Raw genomic sequence first — 17,846 nt, 5'->3', positions numbered from 1 at the left:
TCTATGAAATGGGAATTAAATACCTTTTCTCCCTCTCCTAGACTGTAAGTTCATATGGGACTCTATCCCACCTGATTACCTTGTAACCACCCCAGCATTTAGGGCAGGGAACATGTCTACCAAATCCACTATATTGGTCTCTTCCCAGCATTTAATACAGTTGTCTGCACACAGAAAGCACTCAATAAATACAACTGATTGATTGCTTGGCACATACTGCTTAACAATTAACACAATTATGATTATTTTTATTATTAAGTTCATAATTAGAATAAATCCAAAAAAGCATATCCAGAGGTTTCACACTCAAGCTCATCAACTCTAAATTTATAGTTTTATAAAATAGGTATTCCCTTTGAGATAGTTTGATATTAAACACTAAAAGCTACAATCTTTTTTTTTATACCCTAAAAGAACTGTTAGCAAAGTTAAACTATAGAAACACGGTGCTCCTTCCTGAATTGATCCAATCAATGCTACCCAACCAAACTACTTCTTTTCGTAACAGGGAACATTCAATTCTGAGTCCTCATCCCATTGGAGATATTCATGCATAAACAAAATGCTGTACATATTTAACATGAAACCAGCTGTCAAAAATGTAGTCAACAGTGAAGAGGCTATGATACAAGTAAAATTACTTTGTGTGATTTTTGTCTCTCCAGATGACAAGCCTCTCTGTGATGGGATCCTATCTCTTAATAACAAACAACTTCTGTCACATAATGTTTGCATCATATCAGTTCTACAAATCAATAGTGTCAAAACTAGCCTAATGTTAAAAATGAAAAAGAAAAGTTAGTGATCAATCAGTTTTAATGCAATAAAATACATTATTTTAATAGATGGGAATCTGTCTACTTTTTAAACATTTTAAAGAAATCACTGTTATATTATTGGACTTGATCTCTAAAATGAATGGATATTTTGAATAATTTGAGATAATTAAAGAACGGGGACAAAAACAAAAATATTTACAAATACTGTAGTGGAATAAGAATAAATAATTGATGTTGGGGGAAAAAATTGGTCAAAACTGAGGAAACATGAGGAAAGAAAATTTCAACATGAAGAAGCATGGCCTAGTGGCCTGGGAATCAGGGGACCTGGGTTCTAATCCCGTCTTTGCCAATTCTTTGTTGTCTGATCTTGATCAGGTCACAACTTCTCTGTGACTCAGTATCCTCAGCCTTCTCTCTGATTTCCCTTCCTCCTCTCTCGCCCCGCTCCAGTCTATTCTTCACTCCGCTGCCCAGTTCATCTTCCTGCAGAAACGCTCTGGGCATGTCACTCTCCTTCTTAAAAACCTCCAGTGGTTGCCTATCGACCTCCGCTCAAAACAAAAACTCCTCCTCACTCTAGGCTTCTAGGCTCTCCATCACCTTGCCCCTTCCTACCTCTCCTCCCTTCTTTCTACTGCCCACCCCGCACGATCCGCTCCTCTGCCACCCACCTTCTCACCGTCCCTCGGTCTCGCCTATCCCACCGTCGACCCCCGGGCCACGTCCTCCCGCGGTCCTGGAATGCCCTCCCTCCTCACCTCCGACAATCTAATTCTCTTCCCCCTCTTCAAATTCCTACTTAAAGCTCACCTCCTCTAAGAGGTCTTCCCAGACTGAACTCCCCCCTTTTTTCCCTCTGCTCCCTCTACCCCGCCTTCACCTCTCCACAGCTAAACCCTCTTTTCCCCCATTTCCCTCTCCTCCTCCCCCCTCCCATCCCACCCCCTCAGCACTGAACTCGTCTGCTCAACTGTATATATCTTCATCACCCTATTTATTTTGTTTAATGAGATGTACATCACCCTGATTCTATTTATTTGCCATTGTTTTTATGAGATATTCTTCCCCTTGACTCTGTTTATTGCCATTGTTCTTGTCTGCCTGTCTCCCCCGATTAGACTGTAAGCCCGTCAAAGGGCAGGGACTGTCTCTGTTGCCGATTTGTACATTCCAAGTGCTTAGTACAGTGCTCTGCACATAGTAAGCGCTCAATAAATACTACTGAATGAATGAATGAATAAAATGGAGATTAAGTCCTCCTTCCTCTTGCTTAGACTGTGAGGATGGGGACTGTGTCCAACCTGATAAGCTTGTATCTAGCCCAGCACTTAGAATAGTACGTGACACACATTAAGTGCTTAACAAATACCATAAAAAATTGAGGTGCTTCTGGTTGGGGGAAGGAGGAGTTACATTTCCAAAGTAATCAGCTTCCCAAATAATGGCAGTTAAGCAGATTGTGTGCAAAACACTAAGGATGCTTCCCTAGACAATGCTCATACCTTACAACCCATACCCACATTTCAGTCCTCCTAAAATCAACCTACTCACTGTACGAACCTTGATATCATCCATCTCTTTGCTGACCCTTTGCCCAAGTCCTAACTCTCACCTGGAATTCCCTCCCCCTTCATTTCTGACAGTCCACCCCTCTCCCCATCTTCAAAGTCATCCTAAAATCACATCTCCTCCAAAAGGTCTTCCTGGACTAAGCGCATTTTTTCCCGACTTACTCTCCCTTCTGTGCTGCCTATGCATTTGGCTCTTACTATTCAAGCACTCGATATTCTCCCTTCCTCGATCCCACTGCACTTATGAATATATTTTTAGAACCTGTCATTTCCCCTATCTGTAATTAATTTCAAAATCTGTCTCCCTCTCTAGAATGTAAGCGCCTTTTGGACAAGAGTCATGTCTACTAACTCTATTGTACTGCTTTCTCCCTCTGTCTCTCTCCAGTCAGCAAGCCCTCAATAAAATACACTGATTGATTGACAGTTGAGAGGTAAGCTTGAGAGAGAAGGGGGAGGATGCAGGCTGAGAAGTTACTCCGCTCCTCTGCTGCTAAACTCCTCATGGTGCCTCATTCTCATGTGTCCCGCCGCCAACCCCTGTCCCAAATCCTACCACTGACCAGGAATGCTCTCACTCATCACATCAGCCAAACTAACTCTCTTCCCCTCTTCAAAGCCCTACTGAGAGCTCACCTCCTCCAGTAGGTCTTCCCAGACTGAGCCCTCCTTTTCCCTTTGTTCCTCCTCCCCTCTCCATGCCCCCTCCTCCCCTCCCTATGCCCCCTACTCCCTCACTCTGCTCTACCTCCTTCCCCTCCCCACAGCCCTTGTGTAAATTTGTATATATTATTATTCTATTTACTAATGATGTGTATATATCTATGATTCTATTTATCTTGATGATATTGATGCCTAACTACTTGTTTTGTTTTGTTGTCTGTCTCCCCCTTTTAGACTGTGAGCCCACTGTTGGGCAGGGATTGTGTCTATCTGTTGCCAAATTGTACATTCCAAGTGCTTAGTACAGTGCTTTGCACACAGTAAGTGCTCAATAAATAACAGTAAGTGCTCAATAAATATGACTGACTGACAATGAATGAATGAATGAATGAATGAATGAATGAATGAATGAATGAAAAGCTGTCGATAGTCTTGTATTTCCCACCAAAAAAGTCGGAAGCACTCAATAAATATGATCCATTGATTAATTGATATCTAACGCAATATGCTGGAAACTGTAACGCATGAGTAGTCGCCAAGGAATATTCACTCCTCTATGAGTAGACTACAGTGTTAGTATGTGGACTGTAGGGAGCAATCAGGAACTAAATAGGGAAGGTTATTCCAAATTTTCCTTCCCATTTTCAGATGAGAAATCCTGATTCCTAGTGCCAAGGAGTCAGTGAGTCAATGATTCACACATTAGTATCCAGGCCTAACAAAATAATTCATAGCATTCAGCACCAAAAAAACGCCAAAAGCAAGTACCGAGGGAGGCCTCCTGATGATTCTCAACTCAACCTCCATACAAAGTCTCCATTCTGCAGACATGACTCACCCTGGCTTGAATGTAAACAGATCACCGCCTGCATTTTAGTTTATGATTCCTCTTGAAGGAGGAATGTGAAACAGTATGTAGTAGCTTCACTAACGCTCATTTACTTTTTTTGGTCCCTCTCACGCCCAGAGGAACAGATCATGGTAGGAGGGTATCGAGCTTCACTATTTGTGTAGGAAGGTCATTTGGGAGTATCAACTTCCTAAGAGTGTTTGGTTGCTTACTTTTGGGTCAACGATGAATAAGAATGGAGAGGTTCAACTTGACTTACTCTCAAAATGTCAGTGATAGATCTGTGCACTCAACACTACCTGGTCTCGGCAAATACCACTACTGAGACAAGCGAAGTGCTCCTTGACAGAACACTAAACAAAAGCTCTCACTCATTTAAATTGACACAATTTTGGCCCGCATTTTAAGCTCTCAAATTATGTTTCCCTTAATGGACTGGTCTGTAATTTGGAATTTTGGAGGCCATAACAAACACTGAACAGATAATGTTGACCTTTCATTAAGTCTTTTTGAAAGGATATTTCCGGTTATAGCTTTTACCACAAAGTGTATTATTTTGCTAACATCGATTACAAAACATTTTGCAAGTGTTAAGCTCATTTAACTATAATTTTAAATTAAGTTCACAGCCTCACAGAAAAGTGATGGGTATCAGGTCGGGGGGGAGAAGATTAGTGATCAAATGAATCTGGGTAGCCAGTTTCACACCTCTCAGGGTCGCACCTGGAGAGTTTCCAGGTCTCTACCAGTCTCGGCTATGGGAGAGAGAATCAAGCTGAGGCATACCCATTCCATTCCTAGCTTGGCCAGTGGCTAACGAGTGGAAGGCAATCTGCTACAAGTCAAAACTCACCCGTACTGGGCAGCAGCGGCATGGGAGAGAGTCGAGGGCTGAGACTCAAGTTCACTGCATGGAAGGAGGCAATGGTAAACCACTTCTGGGTTTTTACCAAAAAAAATCTATGGATCCACTACCAGAACGATTGCAGATGGAGAGTGGGCTGTTCTGGGAGAGATGTGTCCCTGGTGTCACTATGGGCCCGAAACGACTGGACGGCATAAAACAAGTTTCAGATAAACTGATAGGAGTAGTAGCTGAGGACACCCGAATCTCCTTTTAAATCTACTATTCAGTTCTGTTTCAGGAAGGCCTAGGCCCTGGTTGCCTACGACAATGGAATTCATTCATTCATTCAATATAGAAGAAACGTCTGGGCTACCAGACTGCCATAGGGATTAACAATTCAGCCTTCAACTCTATAGAAAATTTCTCAAACTATCTGGTAGCAAATAAAAGCTATTCAGTGGTTGCTGTGCAATTTTCTAAACTGAAGGGAACGTACTGCCTAGCTCCTGAAAAGATCAGGAGAGTGAAAGGTGATCTTACATATTTACAAGTATTACTGTAACAATAATAATATATTTACAATGATGTCATTGATTAAGTGTTTACTAGGGCCAAAGTACTGGGATTAAGTAGTGAGATACAGGATAATCAGGGTCAAAAAAACCCTTAAAAATCCATACCAAACTGACATGACTAAGGAAAAATGAAGCCATGATGCACATCAACTAAACATCAAGAGGAAGTTTATCAAAAATGAAACAAAAAACATAATTTTGTTAGTATAAGGAATCCTTGTATGTTTACGGCTGACATACTGACACATTTCTGGTCTCTGTGTCAGGAAGAAAATAACTGACCTAGTGTAGGTAAAGAGAATGGGACCCAAAATGGAGCAGATTTCATATGAAGATGAACTGAACAAGACTTTGCCTTACCAAACTGATGAAATCTAAAATAAGAAAGAAAATGACTGAAGTGTAAATAAACCATGAAGAATGGGTTCGGCATTTTGATTCACTAAATCCCACAAAAACCCTGACGAGAACACAGTGCACCAAAGCCTGAAAGAACTAAGGTCAAGAAAAACAAAATGGAACACCACCACAAAGCAAACTGGAAGTGAATGGAATTCACTGTTACATGAAATCATACAGGCAATCACTGGTATTTATTGAGCACTTATTGTGTTCAGAGTACTATACCAAATGCTTAGGAGAGTAAAACAGGGTAGATATACATGATTCCAGCATTGAAGGATCTTACAATCTAGTGGAGAAGACAGACATTAGAAGAAATTACACAATGGGGAAACAGTATAAAGGTAATGTACATAAGTGTTGTAGGATTAGGGTTGCAGTGAGTAGCAAAGTACTTAGTGGGCAGGACATATATGCATAGGTGATGCAGAAGAGAGAATATGGAGGGGTGATAGAAGATTAGTTAGCAAAAGTTTCCTGGAAGAGATGAAAATTCAGTAAGGCTATGAAAATGGGAAGAACACTAGTCTGTTGGCAAAAAAACCCAATAGTTTTGAGAAGGTTTTTGATAAATTCATACCCAGTCAATATATTTATCACTAGACTGTGAGCCATCTGATCTACTTGTATTGTATCTACCCCAGCACTTAGCATTGCGCTCTGTACGTAGAAAGTGTTTAAGAGGTATAGCAATCGATGCTAGAAGGGACATGAGAGGCAAAATTAAAAATGTTCAAAAGCTCAAAACAGAGTTAAATACATTCACGGATGACAAGTTGTATGACGTCAGTAATGATTTTTCCTTAGCATGGGATTCATCGGGAACATGAGCCATGAATTATAAGAGAACTCAGGTTAAATACAAGAACATGGATTAGGTTATGGTCCCTACAGCTCAGAATCTAAAGTGGCAGGGAAGAGGTGAGATTCTTCAAATCTTCATGGGGTTTCTCAAAGACCCTGAAGTCCTGGTGGTGGGAGAGCTGGAAGGTGAAAATAGATATTATAGATGACAGCCACCATGCTATTCCTCCTCTAGTGACAATATTGATAAACTTTCCATGTTTATGTGGATCGGATTAATACGTCTTTACAAACTGTCCTTGCGTTAAATGCTCGCAAAAGTCAGGGTGAATATTATAGGAAGGTAGGGAAAAGTCCCTCATTCTTCAGGTCCTAAGCAAGTGGGTGTTTTTAAAATTACAATTCCTGAATTTCACTGTCAGAAGATTTTTTTAAAAAAAAGGGTGGGAACATTGGGATCTGAACAAAAATAAACATGGAAGAATTTCAATTTAATAACCCTGCCTAGAGTCAAAAACCAAGCCCAGAAGATGTTGTAATCCTTAAGAGAATTGACTGTGATAGGGAAATTGATAAGAGGTAAGAATTGCTGGAGAAATAATTAGCTAACTCTTAAAAGCACTTTGGGTTGGGTGATTTGGATCTTTATATGCTCTAATAACTGGGACTTGGATTCAGGATACCTGATTGTGATCTTGGCAAGTTATCATCCCAATAAAATGGGAAATTGAAATTCTTGACTACCACTTCCCAGAATGGTATGAAGAAAAATATAGTAAAAGTGGTTTGTGCTCTGCACAACATAAGAGCTCAATAAATACAACTGGTTGATTGACCACTTTAAAGGAAAGGTACAATCATTGTCTGTCCATCTAATGATAAAGGCACTACAACCCTAAGGTAATATAACATTTGGCCGTAAGGTAATTTCACTTTCTCTGATATCTTTCTCAAGGATGAAGAGTTACTGTATATGTATTTTTTTTATGCTGTCGAGTCATCTCACTCATAGCAACTCCATGGACACATCTTTTCCAGAATGCCCCACTCTCCATCTGCAATTGTTCTGGTAGTGGATCCACACAGCTTTCTTTATAAAAATACATAAGTGGTTTACCACTGCTTCCTTCCATCCACTATACTTGAGTCTCCACCCTGAACTCTCTCCCATGCCACTGCTACCCAGCATAGCTGAGTTTTGACTTGTAGCACACTGCCTTCCACTTACTAGCTACTGCCCAAGCTAGGAATGGAATGGGTAGGCCTCTGCTTGACTCTCGCTCTTGTAACCGAGACTGGTAGAGTACTGAAACTCTTCAGGTGTAATCCTGAGAGGGGCCCTGGATATACGCACACAGGATTTTTATTCCTATATATATGTGTGTGTGTGTGTATGTGTATATTCACACATGAATATATGACTATAGTATATTATGTGGATTATATATATGTAAATTGTAAGTTCCTTGAGGGCAGAACTCCTTCAGTGTAACCACAGAAAAAACACCTGCCCAAATAGCCTAGTCATCCAATTTAGACTCATGTTCTTTGTTCGGCTTTCTCTGGGCCTCTCCTTTGTGAAAAAACAAGTTTTTCTTTTTGCTCCAGGACATCAGCTCGTAGATGTTCCACTGGCTTTAATTAAAGGCTTTCCATCAGCCCTTTCTCTCTTATCAATCCATCAATTTTTTTTTTGGCATTTGTTAAGCACTTACTATGTGCTTAACTGTATAACCGCTGAGGTAGATATAAGATAATCAGGTTGGATGCAGTCCCTGTCCCACATGGGGCTCACCTTCTAATTGGGAGGGAGAACCAGTATTGAATCCCCAATTATTTATTGAGCACTAATTACGTATAGTATGGACTTGAAAGAGAAAATTAGTATTAGTAGACACAATCCCTATCCTCGAAGATCTCACAGTGTAGAAGGGGAGACAGATATTAAAATAAATTACAAGTAGGAGAAGCAACAGAACATAAGGATGTGTACCTAAATGCAAGTAGGGTGAGGAGGGATGGGAATGAAAGTGCCTAGGGGAAGTGGAATTAAGGGCAAAGATGATGCAGAAGGGATGGAGAAAAGGGCGGGGAAATGAAAGCCTAATCGGGAATAGTTTCCTGGAAGAGAGGTAACTGAATTTAGTATGACTTTGAGAATTGGGAATATGGTGTTCTATCAGCTTAACTTCTCTGTGCCTCAGTTTCCTCATCTACATAATGGGGATTCAATATCTGGCCTCCCTCCTACTTAGACTGGAAGCCCCATGTGGGACAGGGATTAACAATAATGTTGGTATTTGTTAAGCGCTTACTATGTGCCGAGCACTGTTCTAAGCACTTGGGTAGATACAGGGTAATCAGGTTGTCCTACGTGAGGCTCACAGTTAATCCCCATTTTACAGATGAGGTAACTGAGGCACAGGGAAGTGAAGTGACTTGCCCACAGTCACACAGCTGACAAGTGGCAGAGCCGGGATTCAAACTCATGACCTCTGACTCCCAAGCTCGTGCTCCTTCCACTGACGATTGTGTCCTCCCTGATTATCTTGTATCTACCCCAGTGCTTAGAGCAGCGTTTGACACATAGTAAGCATGTAACAAATATTATTATTATTATGCAGATATTACTGAAGCAGCCTGAACTGCAATGTTAGAGGTGATCAAAATGTACGGGCCAAATGCCCATTTAAAAAGCTTGTGAGGGAGACAGAGATCTTTCTGTGTTTACTTCTAAGCTGCTGCATTCACCACAGCTTCTACTGCTGTCACTCCCCCTGTGGGGACGCCCTCTTGTCTTCTGCATGTTAATTTGCCCAATTTCCTGTTGTGTTCCCCCCATGGCCTAAACTCCAGTCGCTAGCTCGGATCCCTGCTGTCTCCTGACTTTCAGCCAATAGACTCTGGTCAAGAGTCAGTGGACTGGAATTAGAAGTGCATTTTCTGTGCTTACTTGGAGGTCTGGAAGATAGGACCTGCATTTTTTCCAGACAGCTCAAGATTTGGACCATCATAACCGCTGCATTTCCTGGGTACTGGCCAGGAACAGGAGAGCATATCCGAAAGGAGATCAGAGAAGGGGTATGGAGTATGGGAAAGCGGAGTAAGAGACAAGTATTAGGCTGGCTCTGGGATAATAATAATAATAGTGGCATTTGTTAAGTGCTTACTGTGTGCCAGGCACTGTACTAAGCACTGAGGTGGATACAAGCACTTCGGGTTATACACAGTCCCCGTCCCACATGGGACTCTCAGTCTCAATCCTCATTTTATAGATGATGTAACTGAGGCCAGAGAAGTGAAGTGACTAGCTCAAGGTCATGCAGCAGACAAGTGGCGGAGCAAGGATTAGAATCCATGATTCCCAGGCCCCTTACTCTATCCACTACTGCATGCAAGGTGTTCCTAACGACCTTCAAGTGTGTTTTAGAACTGAATATATTTATCAAATATGTATCTTTTATAATAACAACAATAATAATGATAACGGCATTTGTTAAGCACTTACTATATGTCAAGCACCATTTTAGATGCTGGGGGAGATGCAAGTTAATCATGTTGGACACAGTCCCTGTCCCACAAGAGGGTCATGGGCCAAGTAAGGAGAGGAAGTTAGGGATTGAATCCCCATTTTACAGATGAGGAACCTGAGGCACAGAGAAGTTAAGTGACTTGCCCAAGATCACGCAGCAGGCAAATGGAGGAGTCAGAAATAGAACTGAGGACCCCTAAAGTCTGAGCTCTTTCCACTGGCCCGCACTGCTTCCCAATTAAATTTTGATTGAAAAACCTGAGACTAAAAGAACCTAGTACCTTATTTCCCACTGACTAAATGATACACAAAACATGATTCTCTAAAACACTGATATATTTCAGAACTGCATAACCCCAATGCTCGGGGACATTTTACTTTGTTTTTGCAGTAAAGAAATCTCTAGCATTCTAGGCAAAGAATTCCACAGCTATACCCCAAATTTATGAACTAATACTACTTTGTAATCCTCCTCCATACCTCCTTATTCCCCATAATCTGTTCTCACTGGTTAGTATTATTTTTCCCCAGAATTTTTTTATAGATACTTGGGATGAAACACATTCAGTCACTTTTCATCTCTCTAAGTAAATGTCCCTCTATACATTATTATCAGAGGGTCTCAAGAATTGCTAAATATGTAACCTTTCTTTCAAAAACACACATTATGTTTCAAGACCTTCACTGTGCTATGCATTGCTCTGTCTCCATTTCTACGTATTGAGGAGCCATCTAAAGTTAGTATTCGTAAGTTTCCCTTTAGAGATAGAGAAAAACCACCCTATTTGGGTAGGAAACCTATACAGAACTTTTTCATTTAGCACTTACATATCTCATTCTTATCCCCAGCACTTAAGCAATCAACCAATCAATGGTATTTATTGAGCACCTAAAGTGCACAGAACACTTTAATAAGTGCTTGGAAGAATATAATACAAGAGAGTGGGTAGACAGAATTGCTCCTCCATGAGAAGGTTACAGTCCAGGGGTGAAACATATGTATTTTTTAAAATCTAAGATATCACTTTTTATTTTATTATGGCATTATACTATTTAGGTTTCATTTTTATTTGCTCCTTCATCCTGAAATAATTGTATTACTTCCTTTTCTCTCCTTGTTTCTTCCTCCCGCTCCATCTATCGGAAAAATATATTGTCCTGTTTAACACTCTCACTGAATTGTAAGCTCCTTGAGGTAAGAGAGCATATCTGCTAATTCTACTGCATTATATTCTCCAAGTACTTAGTAATATTCTGTACACAGTAAGCACTCAAGAAATACCAGTGAATGAATGATTTTGTTACACTCACCAACCGCTTAATATTTGCCAAACACTGCACTTTGTAGGCACAAAATATATCTATCCCAGCGCTTAGAACAGTGCTTGGCCCATAGTAAGTGCTTAACAAATACCATCATTATCATCATATCTCAGTTAATTGATTGACGAGCAAGAACAGAGTCAAAAGCTCTAGAACTATGTTATATGACATCAATAGCCCTACGATCAAACCAGCTTTGACTGTTTATTTGTATTGGGGGAGAGAAAGTCTAAGCAGGCAGCAACCAGACAGATATGCATGCAGAAATCTCACATTTTGACTATGCTGTGGTCTTCTTTGCCACAGTCTCAAGATTCTCATCTTATCAAGGAAATAATAACGATGGTATTTGTTAAGCACTTACTATGTGCCAAGCACTCTTCTAAGCCCTGGCAATGAGTTCTAAGACAAGACTTCACCAAAATGAAGTTTTGTGACCAGCATGAAATACATGAATCAATCCAAACAAAAACTGAATCTCTGGTTAACGACATACTCTAAACAAAACTGAAATGCCAACCGGTCCAACTAGATTGCAAAGGATGTTCACGGTACTGGAGTTGTAGAAGAGTGGTTTTCAAATGTACTAATTTACTATCTAGAAAAATTTAACTGGCATCTCTTCCCTGTATTTCAGCGAGAGGTACAATGATGGGAAACCTTATGAAAAAAAGGAATCAATGGTATTTAATGAACATCTACTGTGTGACCAAGGTCTTAGAAGAGTGCAATAAGGTAGAGGTGGCAGAAATGTTCTCTGCCCACAGAGGCTCATGGATCACAGTAAAGAAGGGTTATGGATTTAGCGATTCTTGACACCCTCTGAATAATAATGTATATATAGGGACATTGACAGTTCAGAGGGGGATTCTGTCATTAAAATAAATAAATTATAGATCTCTACATAAGCTCCATGAGGCTGAGGGTACAGATCCAAGGTTGTAGGCAATTCAGAAGAGAGAGGGGATAAGGGAAAAGATGGCTTAATTGGGGAAGGAGGATGAAAAATGTTTCCAGAAACTAGTTTTCCTTGTTGATATTGGGAATAATGACAAACTCAGATATTCAAATATCTCCTAAGAACTTCAGATAACCTCGGAGTGGATTTCTTCCCTTCTTTTTTTAAAAAAAAACTTTACATTTATTTCCCCATTTGGCATGAGTATGGATTGGATTTTCATTTGCGTCTACTTATCTGCTAGTGATTGATACAAATCTAGTTGCCCAGAAACTGCTTTTCTTCCCTAAATAAGAAATACTTCACTGAAAAGTATCTCCAGGATATATATTGCATTGAGATTCCATTTGAGATTCAGATGTTCATACTTTTGAAATTGAACTGAATTACCACAGTATAAGGCAGCTTTTTCTGGATCAGAATATTTCATTTTTCATTTTATTAAAAATGAATTCACACTTTAAAAAATATAGGTTAATGGAACTGGAAATTTGTCTTCCTTGTCTTCTGCCCTCTCCCTCCCCCTGTTTCATTTTCCAGAAGACATTTCAAATTGAATTCCACTGAAAGCTACAGATTTAATAGGCTAATGGGTTGTTACCATTCTTGTTACTGGGTTGAATCTATTCAGTCTATGTCTGGAAAATCCATTTTTCTGCTCAACTTCCTGCCACGAAAGGAAAAAAAATCAAGCAACACAAGGGCTTGACTAAGCAGTACAAACTGGAGCTGATGTCCACAGCAATTTTCCAAATATTGTGTTCCCATTTTAAGATTCATATCCTTGCCAGTAGGCTTCTATAGTACCCTTCCTGGAGAAGAGGTAGGATGAAAATTCTCATCTCACATTTCAAGTCTATTCAAGTGAACTGTATTATGAAAAAATTTTACACATTTTGGTCTAAATTGTGTGTCAGTCATCTAAATCTAATCTTAAAAAAAGCGGCTTAATTTGTTATGGCAGCACCATTCAAGTATAAACCTGTCGTGCTGCTAATAACAGCCTTAACAATAAGATATAAGAACCTGGACATCGAAACGACATAAAAAGAGGAGCACATTTGAGAGAAAGCCAAATATCCTTTAATACGCACCAGAACTGATGTTCTCCCAAGATCTGTGAATATGCACCCTTCAAAATTAAAAGCCATCCTGTAAATGGACTCTCGTTTTAGGAAGCTTAGTTTTCAATAAGAAATAAAAAATAGTGGATGTTGTAATAACATCAATTTTTCCCCACTGAACATTCTCTCACAATGAAATTATTCACTCATTCATACTAGCCCTAAGAAATATTTCTAGGGATATTTTGGAATAGATTTTAATGATATTTTGCCCTCTTCTTAGTCATAAACCCTGGATGTTATATAGTTTTTTGATACTTTTCAATTATCATGAAATTCAGTACTTATTAAGAGCTAAAATTTACTTCAAGTTAATTGTATTATGGTGAGCTTAAATTTTCTCTAGTCCTGCCAGCACACCTCTGTTTTCCAAATTAAAGCCACCTTCAAATAACACAACTAAGAAAATTAGTCTCCAACAATAAGCAACAAAATAAAATGTTATTTATAGTGCTTGTTAAGCACTTACCCTATGTCACTGTTCTAAGCACTGGGATAAGTACATGATAATTAAGACAGAGTCTTTGTCTCACATGAAGCTCACAGTCTAAGTTGGAGGGAGAACAGGTATTTAATACCCATTTTACAGTTGAGGAAACTGAGGCACAGAGAAATTGACTTGTCCAAGGTCACATAGACAAGTTAAGGTATTTATTATGCTATGTTGTTCTCATGTTATTGTTATTACTATTACTATATTACACTATTATTAAGGCATTATCATATAGGAGCATTATGGTCGTTACGGTATTTATTAAGCCTCCACTATGCGTAACGCACTATGCTAAGTCCTGGGTAGATACAGTACAATATAAGGAATAAACATTTTATTTGACAAGGTATGAACATTAAATCCCGGGAATTTAAACCAGTCAAAAAACTTCAGGAAAACTTTTTGCTCAGAACAAGAAGGAAGATCAACAATTTAGAAAAAATGTGGATTACTTCTACTCCGTTAGTTTTCAGTGCTGATCAATTATCCTTACGCCAAAACAAAATCAAAATTTTCACATTTCATGTGCTAGAAATATTCCCTACTCACAATACTCCCAATTCTTTCAGCAAAAATCCTATTTATTTTAATATTAATGAAACGCTCTAGTGTTCAGCATTGATAAAATAACATGCCTCAAAAAAAAAAAAGCAACCGAGGACCACCTCTGAAAAGAAATTGTCTCCACAGCTGCTGAACTGCTCAAACTCCACAAGCTTTTGCTGAACTATGCAAAAGCTGAGGCTGCTCCTAGTTTCACTAGGGAAGAAAGCAGGACGAGACATTCCACAGCTGCCTGCCACAGCTTCCTTCCCAGGGGCAGAGTTGCAGGCTCCATCAAGCCCAGTCCCTATGTGTCTAACTGTGCTCATTGGAAGGACATGAGGGAATCCCAGAACACGCTTCAATATCTCCCAGGATCCTCAAGGAGGGAGGGGTTGGATCCCCAGGAGAAAATCAGTCACGTTCATGGGTTATGTGGCCCCGGAAAAAAATATATTTTATGCCAAAAAGGAGTTCGAGCCTATGAAATTTAAAAAGCCCTCAAATTATCATTAGCTTCTCTATCTCTGCCTCCTCCCTCTCTCTCTCTCACACACACACACACAAACGCACATATATAGAAAAGCAGCTTGGCTCAGTGGAAAGAGCCCGGGCTTGGGAGTCAGAGGTCGTGAGTTCTAATCCCAGCTCCGCCGCTTGCCAGCTGTGGGACTTTGGGCAAGTCACTTAACTTCTCTGTGCCTCCGTTACCCCATCTGTAAAATGGGAATTAAAACTGTGAGCCCCACGTGGGACAACCTGATCACCTTGCATCCCCCAGCGCTTAGAACAGTGCTTTGCACATAGTAAGAGCATAACAAATGCCATCGTTCATTCATTCATTTGTGTATTTAGTTTTACTTTCCTAGGCATCCCAGCTTTCTCAAGCTGAACGACCACAGCACTAGAATCTACGTCCTTCATCAGGGCTGACTGGAGTTCTTCATCACAATGTCATAACATCATGGGGGATATGGAGGTGAAAGTCCCACTTGGACACTGCCTTCACTCTTTTCACTCCGGGTTCAGGTTTGGGGATCTTGCCAGAAGGCAGCACCATCCATAGCTTTGAGAGCCAGGAAATCAAAGCCCAAAGCAGCATGGCCTAGGGGACAAAGCATGGGCCTAGGAGTCAGAGGAATTGGGTTCTAATCCCTGCTCTGCCAGTTGTTTGCTGTGTGATCTTGGGCAAGACATTTCCTCTTAGTCTGGAAGCTCCATGTGAGACAGGGACTGGGTTCGACCTGATTATCTTGCATTTATTCATTCATTCATTCAATAGTATTCACTGAACGTTTACTATGTGCAGAGCACTGTACTAAGCGCTTGCAATGCACAATTCGCAACAGATAGAGACAATCCCTGCTCAGTGACGGGCTCATAGTCCCAGGGCTTAGTACAATTTTTGGGACATTGTAAACACTTAATACCACAATTACTATTATTATCATTATGATGATTATTGCTATTATTAGGACTTCCTCCCAATTGCTTGCCAGAGGCATTCGTGGGAACAGCAACAACACACAACTGGCAACAGTGTTCCTCTGAGGATGAGGGAAGCTCCATGTCATTAGCAGCGTGGCTCAGTGGAAAGAGCCCGGGCTTGGGAGTCAGAGGTCATGGGTTCAAATCCCCACTCTGCTTAGAGAAGCAGCGTGGCTCAGTGGAAAGAGTCTGGGCTTCAGAGTCAGAGGTCATGGGTTCGACTCCCGGCTCTGCCACTTGTCAGCTGTGTGACTGGGCAAGTCACTTAACATCTCTGTGCCTCAGTTACCTCATCTGTAAAATGGGGATTAACTGTGAGCCTCATGTGGGACAACCTGATTACCCTGTATCTACCCCAGCGCTTAGAACAGTACTCTGCACATAGTAGGTGCTTAACAAGTACCAACATTATTATTATTAGCGTACCCTTAGCCAATGAGGACTTCCGTTGGGAGAAGGCCAAGAGGTTGCCCTATCCAGCCCCACCTTCACTCTAGCTCACCTGTCTGCATGGTCTATGAACTTGGATCTGTACCCATTAGGGTCTTGAAATTCACCCCACCCCCAGCCCCACAGCCCTTATGTGCTTAGCCTTGTCATCTCCCATTTCCCCAATCTGTAATTTATTTTAATGTCAGTCTCCCCTCTGAACTGCGAGCTCCTTGCGGGCAAGGGACCTGTCTACCAAGTCCACTGCATTGTATTCTCTCACGGGCCTGGCATAAGTAAGCACTCATAAAATACCACTGATTGATTAACTGATTGATTAACAATTGGCAAAGACAGAGGTACATTTTCTAGCACCAAGGCTTGTGTAATTTATGGAGCTGGTACACGAGATATGATATTTATTTGACTTGGAAACATTCAAGAACAAGATGGGTAAATAGAAGTCACCTGAAAATTAATTTTAACACCCTAAAATGAAAAATCACATGAGATGACGGCCCAACTAATAATATAGTTGGTTTCTACTATCGAAATTAATTATTTAGACAGTCATAAAGTAGCATTTATTTATAGGGTTTCAGTAAGATCTCACATCATATGATACTAAATGCCATCCAGAAGATTACCACTCCCTCCACACTTTCAAACACCCTAAGAAAAGACTTGAAATACCTTGAATAACCACAACTCTGCCACACAAGGAAAAACTGTGTGTCTGACAAAGTCACATGACACTGACACTTCAGCAGATTGACGCTGCCGCTGAAGTCAATCCTATGGCATATTCAAAAAAATAGGATTTGGGAAAATGGGCCGAGTAAAACTAGTGTCATGTAAGCAACTTATTCTTCATTAATTATATTATCTTCTTTCCATAACATCTTTGAGGAAAATCTACAGCTAAGTTTTGCATGGTTGCAAAATAATTCCTACTTGGTGACCCTTGGGACTGTTGATATGGTTGGTTTAATAATAATAATGGTATGTAAGCGCTCACTATGTGCCAAGCACTGTTCTAAGCACTGGGGGATATAAGGTGAACAGGTTGTCCCACGTGGGGCTCACAGTCTTAATCCCCATTTTACAGATGAGGTAACTGAGGCACAGAGAAGTTAAGTGACTTGCCCAAAGTCACACAGCTGACAAGTGGCAGAGCCGGGATTAGAACCCATGACCTCTGACTCCCAAGCCTGGGCTCTTTCCACTGAGCCAGGCTGGTACGCAACCACCTCAGGATGCTGCTGTCGTGATTTCAAATTTAAAGGCTCCTGGCCTGAGTCAGAAGTAATGCCTGTTACAGAGACCTGGGAATGAAATGTCCTCTAGCTGGATGTCCTGGTAACACCTCAAACTTAACATGTCCGAGAATTCTTCATCTTCCCACCCAAACCTCGTCCTCCTTCTGACTTTCTCATCACTACAGAAAGTACCACCATCTTCC

General features: G+C 40.6%; 1 protein-coding gene and 1 non-coding gene across 3 annotated transcripts in view; one reads left to right on the top strand and one right to left on the bottom strand.

The window, feature by feature from the left end:
• Positions 1-17,846, bottom strand: part of SKAP2 (src kinase associated phosphoprotein 2) — a 196,753-nt gene that overhangs the window by 40,031 nt on the left and 138,876 nt on the right. The window lies entirely within an intron of this gene.
• LOC114813971 lies at positions 4,572-4,709 on the top strand. Its single transcript, XR_003761715.1, has one exon. It is a non-coding gene; the product is annotated as a small nucleolar RNA SNORA7 (small nucleolar RNA).

This window comes from Ornithorhynchus anatinus, chromosome 8, assembly GCF_004115215.2.
Source record: "Ornithorhynchus anatinus isolate Pmale09 chromosome 8, mOrnAna1.pri.v4, whole genome shotgun sequence".
In the NCBI taxonomy this organism is placed as follows: Eukaryota; Metazoa; Chordata; class Mammalia; order Monotremata; family Ornithorhynchidae; genus Ornithorhynchus; species Ornithorhynchus anatinus.
Note: the sequence above shows the minus strand (reverse complement) of the source record. Positions and strands in the feature narration are given on the sequence as shown.